A 9,498-nucleotide genomic window follows, 5' to 3' on the forward strand; every position below is an offset into this window, starting at 1 on the left:
CAGTATGTTGCTCCTTGTGTGATCCACAGCCTTCCCCAGGTGAAATGGGGATTTCTTCTGTTATGTGTGATCAGTCCACGGGTCATCATTACTTCTGGGATATAACTCCTCCCCAACAGGAAATGCAAGAGGATTCACCCAGCAGAGCTGCATATAGCTCCTCCCCTCTACGTCAGTCCCAGTCATTCTCTTGCACCCAACGACTAGATAGGATGTGTGAGAGGACTATGGTGATTATACTTAGTTTTTATGACTTCAATCAAAAGTTTGTTATTTTAAAATAGCACCGGAGCGTGTTATTACTTCTCTGGCAGAGTTTGAGGAAGAATCTGTCAGAGTTTTTTACTATGATTTTAACCGGAGTAGTTAAGATCATATTGCTGTTCTCGGCCATCTGAGGGAGGTAAAGGCTTCAGATCAGGGGACAGCGGGCAGAGGAATCTGCATTGAGGTATGTAGCAGTTTTTATTTTCTGAATGGAATTGATGAGAAAATCCTGCCATACCGTTAAAATGACATGTATGTATACACTTCAGTATTCTGGGGATGGTATTTCACCGGAACTACTCTGTTAAAGGTCACTAATCCTTTTTAATAACTATTTATCATGTTAAACGTTTTTGCTGGAATGTAGAATCGTTTACATTGCTGAGGTACTGTGTGAATAAATATTTGGGCATTATTTTCCACTTGGCAGTTTTTTTGCTTTATTTGTGACAGTTTCGTTTCTCTTCACTGCTGTGTGGGAGAGGGAGGGGCCGTTTTGGCGCTCTTTGCTACGCATCAAAAAATACCAGTCAGTTACTTTTATTTTTCCTGCATGATCCGGTTCATCTCTGATAGATCTCAGGGGTTTTCAAACTTCTTTGAAGGGAGGTAAATTCTCTCAGCAGAGCTGTGAGAATTCTTATAGTGACTGTGAATAAAAACGTTGCTTTGTATTTTTTATGTCAAATTTAATTATTGTTATTTTACTAATGGGAACAAACCTTTGCTAAAAGTTTTGTTGTTTTAAAGTTTGATGCTATAACTGTTTTTCAGTTCACTATTTCAACTGTCATTTAATCGTTAGTACCTCTTTGAGGCACAGTACGTTTTTTTGCTAAAAAAGATTATAACCAAGTTGTAAGTTTTTTGCTAGTGTGTTAAACATGTCTGACTCAGAGGAAGATATCTGTGTCATTTGTTCCAATGCCAAGGTGGAGCCCAATAGAAATTTATGTACTAACTGTATTGATGCTACTTTAAATAAAAGTCAATCTGTACAATGTGAACAAATTTCACCAAACAGCGAGGGGAGAGTTATGCCGACTAACTCGCCTCACGCGGCAGTACCTGCATCTCCCGCCCGGGAGGTGCGTGATATTTTGGCGCCTAGTACATCTGGGCGGCCATTACAGATAACATTACAAGATATGGCTACTGTTATGACTGAAGTTTTGTCTAAATTACCAGAACTAAGAGGCAAGCGTGATCACTCTGGGGTGAGAACAGAGTGCGCTGACAATGCTAGGGCCATGTCTGATACTGCGTCACAGCTCGCAGAGCATGAGGACGGAGAGCTTCATTCTGTGGGTGACGGTTCTGATCCAAACAGATTGGACTCAGATATTTCAAATTTTAAATTTAAATTGGAGAACCTCCGTGTATTACTAGGGGAGGTCTTAGCAGCTCTCAACGATTGTAACACCGTTGCAATACCAGAGAAACTGTGTAGGTTGGATAAATACTTTGCGGTACCGGCGAGTACTGACGTTTTTCCTATACCTAAGAGACTAACTGAAATTGTTACTAAGGAGTGGGATAGACCCGGTGTGCCGTTCTCACCCCCTCCAATATTTAGAAAGATGTTTCCAATAGACGCCACCACTCGGGACTTATGGCAAACGGTCCCCAAGGTGGAGGGAGCAGTTTCTACTTTAGCTAAGCGTACCACTATCCCGGTGGAGGATAGCTGTGCTTTCTCAGATCCAATGGATAAAAAATTAGAGGGTTACCTTAAGAAAATGTTTGTTCAACAAGGTTTTATATTACAACCCCTTGCATGTATCGCGCCGATTACGGCTGTGGCAGCATTTTGGATTGAGTCGCTTGAAGAGAACCTTAGTTCATCTACGCTAGACGACATTACGGACAGGCTTAGAGTCCTTAAACTAGCTAATTCCTTCATTTCGGAGGCCGTAGTACATTTAACCAAACTTACGGCTAAGAACTCAGGATTCGCCATACAGGCACGTAGGGCGCTGTGGCTAAAATCCTGGTCAGCTGATGTTACTTCTAAGTCCAAATTACTTAATATACCTTTCAAGGGGCAGTCTTTATTTGGGCCCGGTTTGAAAGAGATTATCGCTGACATTACAGGAGGTAAGGGCCACGCCCTACCTCAAGACAAAGCCAAAGCTAAGGCTAGACAGTCTAATTTTCGTCCCTTTCGGAACTTTAAAACAGGAGCAGCATCAACCTCCACTGCACCAAAACAGGAAGGAGCTGTTGCTCGTTACAGGCAAGGCTGGAAGCCTAACCAGTCCTGGAACAAGAGCAAGCAGGCCAGGAAACCTGCTGCTGCCCCAAAGACAGCATGAACCGAGAGCCCCCGATCCGGGACCGGATCTAGTGGGGGGCAGACTCTCTCTCTTCACCCAGGCCTGGGCAAGAGATGTTCAGGATCCCTGGGCTCTAGAGATCATATCGCAGGGATACCTTCTAGACTTCAAATTATCTCCCCCAAGAGGGAGATTTCATCTGTCAAGGTTGTCAACAAACCAGATAAAGAAAGAAGCGTTTCTACGCTGCGTACAAGATCTGTTATTAATGGGAGTGATCCATCCGGTTCCGCGGTCGGAACAAGGACAAGGGTTCTACTCAAACCTGTTTGTGGTTCCCAAAAAAGAGGGAACTTTCAGGCCAATCTTAGATTTAAAGACTCTAAACAAATTCCTAAGAGTTCCATCGTTCAAAATGGAAACTATTCGGACAATCTTACCCATGATCCAAGAGGGTCAGTACATGACCACAGTGGATTTAAAGGATGCTTACCTTCACATACCGATCCACAAAGATCATCACCGGTATCTAAGGTTTGCCTTCTTAGACAGGCACTACCAGTTTGTAGCTCTTCCATTCGGATTGGCTACGGCTCCAAGAATCTTCACAAAGGTTCTGGGTGCCCTTCTAGCGGTACTAAGACCGCGAGGGATTTCGGTAGCTCCGTACCTAGACGACATTCTAATTCAAGCTTCAAGCTTTCAAACTGCCAAGTCTCATACAGAGTTAGTTCTGGCATTTCTAAGGTCGCATGGATGGAAAGTGAACGAAAAGAAGAGTTCTCTCTTTCCTCTCACAAGAGTTCCATTCTTGGGGACTCTTATAGATTCTGTAGAAATGAAGATTTACCTGACAGAAGACAGGTTAACAAAGCTTCAAAATGCATGCCGCGTCCTTCATTCCATTCAACACCCGTCAGTAGCTCAATGCATGGAGGTGATCGGCTTAATGGTAGCGGCAATGGACATAGTACCTTTTGCACGCCTACACCTCAGACCGCTGCAATTATGCATGCTAAGTCAGTGGAATGGGGATTACTCAGATTTGTCCCCTACTCTGAATCTGAATCAAGAGACCAGAAATTCTCTTCTATGGTGGCTTTATCGGCCACACCTGTCCAGGGGGATGCCATTCAGCAGGCCAGACTGGACAATTGTAACAACAGACGCCAGCCTACTAGGTTGGGGCGCTGTCTGGAATTCTCTGAAGGCTCAGGGACTATGGAATCAGGAGGAGAGTCTCCTTCCAATAAACATTCTGGAATTGAGAGCAGTTCTCAATGCCCTTCTGGCTTGGCCCCAGTTAACAACTCGGGGGTTCATCAGGTTTCAGTCGGACAACATCACGACTGTAGCTTACATCAACCATCAGGGAGGGACAAGAAGCTCCCTAGCAATGATGGAAGTATCAAAGATAATTCGCTGGGCAGAGTCTCACTCTTGCCACCTGTCAGCAATCCACATCCCGGGAGTGGAGAACTGGGAGGCGGATTTCTTGAGTCGCCAGACTTTTCATCCGGGGGAGTGGGAACTTCATCCGGAGGTCTTTGCCCAAATACTTCGACGTTGGGGCAAACCAGAGATAGATCTCATGGCGTCTCGCCAGAACGCCAAACTTCCTCGCTACGGGTCCAGATCCAGGGATCCGGGAGCAGTTCTGATAGATGCTTTGACAGCACCTTGGAACTTCAGGATGGCTTATGTGTTTCCACCCTTCCCGCTGCTTCCTCGATTGATTGCCAAAATCAAACAGGAGAGAGCATCAGTAATTCTAATAGCACCTGCATGGCCACGCAGGACTTGGTATGCAGATCTAGTGGACATGTCATCCTGTCCGCCTTGGTCTCTACCTCTAAGACAGGACCTTCTGATACAGGGTCCATTCAAACATCAAAATCTAACTTCTCTGAAGCTGACTGCTTGGAAATTGAACGCTTGATTTTATCAAAACGTGGTTTTTCTGAGTCGGTTATTGATACCCTAATTCAGGCTAGGAAGCCTGTTACCAGAAGGATTTACCATAAAATATGGCGGAAATACCTATACTGGTGCGAATCCAAAGGTTACTCCTGGAGTAAGGTTAGGATCGCTAAGATACTGTCTTTTCTACAAGAAGGTTTAGAAAAGGGTTTATCAGCTAGTTCATTAAAGGGACAGATTTCAGCTCTGTCCATCTTGTTACACAGACGTCTGTCAGAAAATCCAGACGTCCAGTCCTTTTGTCAGGCTTTAGCTAGGATCAAGCCTGTGTTTAAAGCTGTTGCTCCACCATGGAGTTTAAACTTAGTTCTTAACGTTTTACAGGGTGTTCCGTTTGAACCCCTTCATTCCATTGATATAAAAATGTTATCTTGGAAAGTTCTGTTTTTAATGGCTATTTCCTCGGCTCGAAGAGTCTCTGAGTTATCAGCCTTACATTGTGATTCCCCTTATCTGATTTTTCACTCAGACAAGGTAGTTCTGCGTACTAAACCTGGGTTCTTACCTAAGGTAGTCACTAACAGGAACATCAATCAAGAGATTGTTGTCCCATCCTTGTGTCCAAATCCTTCTTCAAAGAAGGAACGTCTTTTACACAATCTGGATGTAGTTCGTGCCCTCAAGTTCTACTTGCAGGCAACTAAAGATTTTCGCCAAACTTCTTCCTTGTTTGTCGTTTACTCTGGACAGAGGAGAGGTCAAAAAGCTTCTGCTACCTCTCTCTCTTTTTGGCTTCGTAGCATAATACGTTTAGCCTATGAGACTGCTGGACAGCAGCCTCCTGAAAGAATTACAGCTCACTCCACTAGAGCTGTGGCTTCCACTTGGGCCTTTAAGAATGAGGCCTCTGTTGAACAGATTTGCAAGGCTGCAACTTGGTCTTCACTTCATACTTTTTCCAAATTTTACAAATTTGACACTTTTGCTTCTTCGGAGGCTATTTTTGGGAGAAAGGTTCTTCAGGCAGTGGTTCCTTCTGTATAATGAGCCTGCCTTTCCCTCCCGTCATCCGTGTACTTTTGCTTTGGTATTGGTATCCCAGAAGTAATGATGACCCGTGGACTGATCACACATAACAGAAGAAAACATAATTTATGCTTACCTGATAAATTCCTTTCTTCTGTTGTGTGATCAGTCCACGGCCCGCCCTGTTTTTAAGGCAGGTAAATATCTTTTAAATTATACTCCAGTCACCACTTCACCCTTGGTTACTCCTTTCTCGTTGATTCTTGGTCGAATGACTGGGACTGACGTAGAGGGGAGGAGCTATATGCAGCTCTGCTGGGTGAATCCTCTTGCATTTCCTGTTGGGGAGGAGTTATATCCCAGAAGTAATGATGACCCGTGGACTGATCACACAACAGAAGAAAGGAATTTATCAGGTAAGCATAAATTATGTTTTTTTGCCAATCCAATGGGCTGTAGAATGCTGTTACTTGGCACTACACTACAATGGATGGACCTGTCTACTGGAAGCAGTTGTTGCATCTGATGTAAGAACAGTGGATAGGTAAGTACATTAATCCTTCATAGCCCGCTAGCTATTATCATGAATATGTACACACGATTCACATAGTCTGGGGACATTTATGCATATACTATGCATATTATTTAGCAGTTTTAAGGAACTTTTGGGAACTTTGAAAACTTAAAGGAACATGAAACCCAATATTTTTCTATCATGATTCAGATAGAGCATGTAATAAAAAAAAAAAAAAAACAACTTTCCAATTTAATTCTATTATCATTCTCTTTATATCCTTTGTTTAAAAACAGGAGGGTAAGCTGAGGAGAGTGCACGTGTCTGCATCACTATATGGCAGCAGTTTTGCAAGAATGTTTTATATTTGCAGGAGCACTAGATGGCAGCACTTTTTAAATTTGATTTTATATGAGCCTTATTTTCACACCTGCACTAAAATCTTGATTTTTGACATCTGGTTTTTGCTTTAGCGCTCACACAAAGCGCAGGCATGCCAAGGGTCAACCTTTTTATTGCGTTTTCCTGTCTGTATCGTTTCTGTTGGGTTGTAATCATCTCAGCATGTTGGGAAAAGCTTTCAGGACTGGTGGAGATGGTGAGATACTCTGTTCTTATCAGAGCATTTCTGAATTTGGGGGATAAAATAGTTTAACCCTTTGTTTGCGATGTTAACTGTTTTAATCCTTTTCTTTTTTTACTACAGGGGTTTTAGGGCTCGTTAATTTTTCTCACTATTTTCCCTCCCAGGAATTGTTGAATTTTACATTTTTCAATATCTGTCTGTTCCCCTTTGGGGTTTAATAATCTGTGATTCTCTTCTTATTTGCTTCAGTGTACCTTTCATACTTGAACTATTATTCTTATTTATCTATGAAGCAAGTTGGTGCAGTCTCTGGACCATTAGCTAATCCTTTAGAAGGGAGATCCACTGATAATTGAACTCCTTCCAGTTTGTGTGTGCTTCATAAGGATTTTCAGGTGTGTCCTGCTCAGCTGTGGTATGTGCTTAGTCCGTGTGTAACTGTTAAACAGGGTTTTGCTGTGCTGCCTTCATATCAAGGGTCTTATGAAATTTCTCCAAAATGTAAATAATATTTTCATTCTGCTTTTCATTAATTACCAGCTGTTATGCCTCCTGCTGTTAAGCCCAGACACATGCAAGGGTTGCCAGGTCTGGACAGTCCAGTATCTCAGTAAGCTGTCCAGTAAAATCTTCACAACAATACTTATATGGTGCAGAAAGAAGTGAGGTAAGTCAAGGAGGTTATATCAGTTCTGTGTACATATGTTACTGCCATAATGATTGAGTTGTATGTTGCTTGCAGCCAATGGGTAAAATTACAGTTCAGTTATTAAAAATATACATTTCTTTCATGTAATTAGCAAGAGTCCATGAGCTAGTGACGTATGGGATATACATTCCTACCAGGAGGGGCAAAGTTTCCCAAACCTTAAAATGCCTATAAATACACCCCTCACCACACCCACAATTCAGTTTTACAAACTTTGCCTCCTATGGAGGTGGTGAAGCAAGTTTGTGCTAGATTCTACGTTGATATGCGCTCCGCAGCAGGTTGGAGCCCGGTTTTCCTCTCAGCGTGCAGTGAATGTCAGAGGGATGTGAGGAGAGTATTGCCTATTTGAATGCAATGATCTCCTTCTACGGGGTCTATTTCATAGGTTCTCTGTTATCGGTCGTAGAGATTCATCTCTTACCTCCCTTTTCAGATCGACGATATACTCTTATATATATATATACCATTACCTCTGCTGATTTTCGTTTCAGTACTGGTTTGGCTTTCTACAACATGTAGATGAGTGTCCTGGGGTAAGTAAGTAAGCTTATTTTCTGTGACACTCTAAGCTATGGTTAGGCACTTTTTTATAAAGTTCTAAATATATGTATTCAAACATTTATTTGCCTTGACTCAGGATGTTCAACATTCCTTATTTTCAGACAGTCAGTTTCATACTTGGGATAATGCATTTGTTTCAATCATTTTTTCTTACCTTAAAAAATTTGACTTTTTTCCTGTGGGCTGTTAGGCTCGCGGGGGCTGAAAATGCTTCATTTTATTGCGTCATTCTTGGCGCGGACTTTTTTGGCGCCAAATTTTTTTTTTTTCTGTTTCCGGCGTCATACGTGTCGCCGGAAGTTGCGTCATTTTTTGACGTTTTTTTGCGTCAAAAGTGTCGGCGTTCCGGATGTAGCGTCATTTTTGGCGCCAAAAGCATTTAGGCGCCAAATAATGTGGGCGTCTTATTTGGCGCTAAAAAATATGGGCGTCATTTTTGTCTCCACATTATTTAAGTCTCATTATTTATTGCTTCTGGTTGCTAGAAGCTTGTTCACTGGCATTTTTTTCCCATTCCTGAAACTGTCATTTAAGGAATTTGATCAATTTTGCTTTATATGTTGTTTTTTCTATTACATATTGCAAGATGTTCCACGCAACTGAGTCAGAAGATACTTCAGGAAAATCGCTGCCCGGTGCTGGAGCTACCAAGCTAAGTGTATCTGCTATAAATTTTTGGTATCTGTTTCTCCAGCTGTTGTTTGTATTGCATGTCATGACAAACTTATTAATGCAGATAAAATTTACTTTAGTACTGTTACTTTACCTGTTGCTGTTCCGTCAACATCTAATTTTCAGAGTGTTCCTGATAACATAAGAGATTTTATTTTTTAAATCCATTAAGAAGGCTATGTCTGTTATTTCTCCTTCTAGTATACATAAAAGTATTTTAAAACTTCTCTTTTTTCAGATGAATTTTTAAATGAACATCATCATTCTGATACTGATAATGGTTCTTCTGGTTCAGAGGTTTCTGTCTCAGAGGTTGATGCTGATAAATCTTTGTATTTGTTCAAGATGGAATTTATTCGTTCTTTATTTAAAGAAGTATTAATTGCATTAGAAATAGAGGATTCTGGTCCTCTTGATACTAAATCTAAACGTTTAAATAAGGTTTTTAAATCTCCTGTAGTTATTCCAGAAGTGTTTAATCTCCCTGATGCTATTTCTGAAGTAATTTCCAGGGAATGGAATAATTTGGGTAATTCATTTACTCCTTCTAAACGTTTAAGCAATTATATCCTGTGCCATCTGACAGATTAGAGTTTTTTTGGGACAAAATCCCTAAGGTTAATGGGGCTGTCTCTACTCCTGCTAAACGTACTACTATTCCTACGGCAGATAGTACTTCATTTAAGGATCCTTTAGATAGGAAAATTGAATCCTTTCTAAGAAAAGCTTACTTATGTTCAGGTAATCTTCTTAGACCTGTGTGTAGTGGTGAGTAATTGAAGTGCGCTAAGTGTAGGGTATCAGACTTCTATCCCCTGGCGGATAGCACCAACAGAGGTTGCATGTTGAGCAATAAGAGCAATCTACAACTGTTATTCAAGTACCAAGATACGTACCGGACAACAAAAGTTAAATAGACCGAAGCCCACGGAGGCTCTGGTTGGCTGGGAGAGACGGGCCCCTG

Source organism: Bombina bombina, chromosome 1, assembly GCF_027579735.1.
Source record: "Bombina bombina isolate aBomBom1 chromosome 1, aBomBom1.pri, whole genome shotgun sequence".
Classification (NCBI taxonomy): Eukaryota; Metazoa; Chordata; class Amphibia; order Anura; family Bombinatoridae; genus Bombina; species Bombina bombina.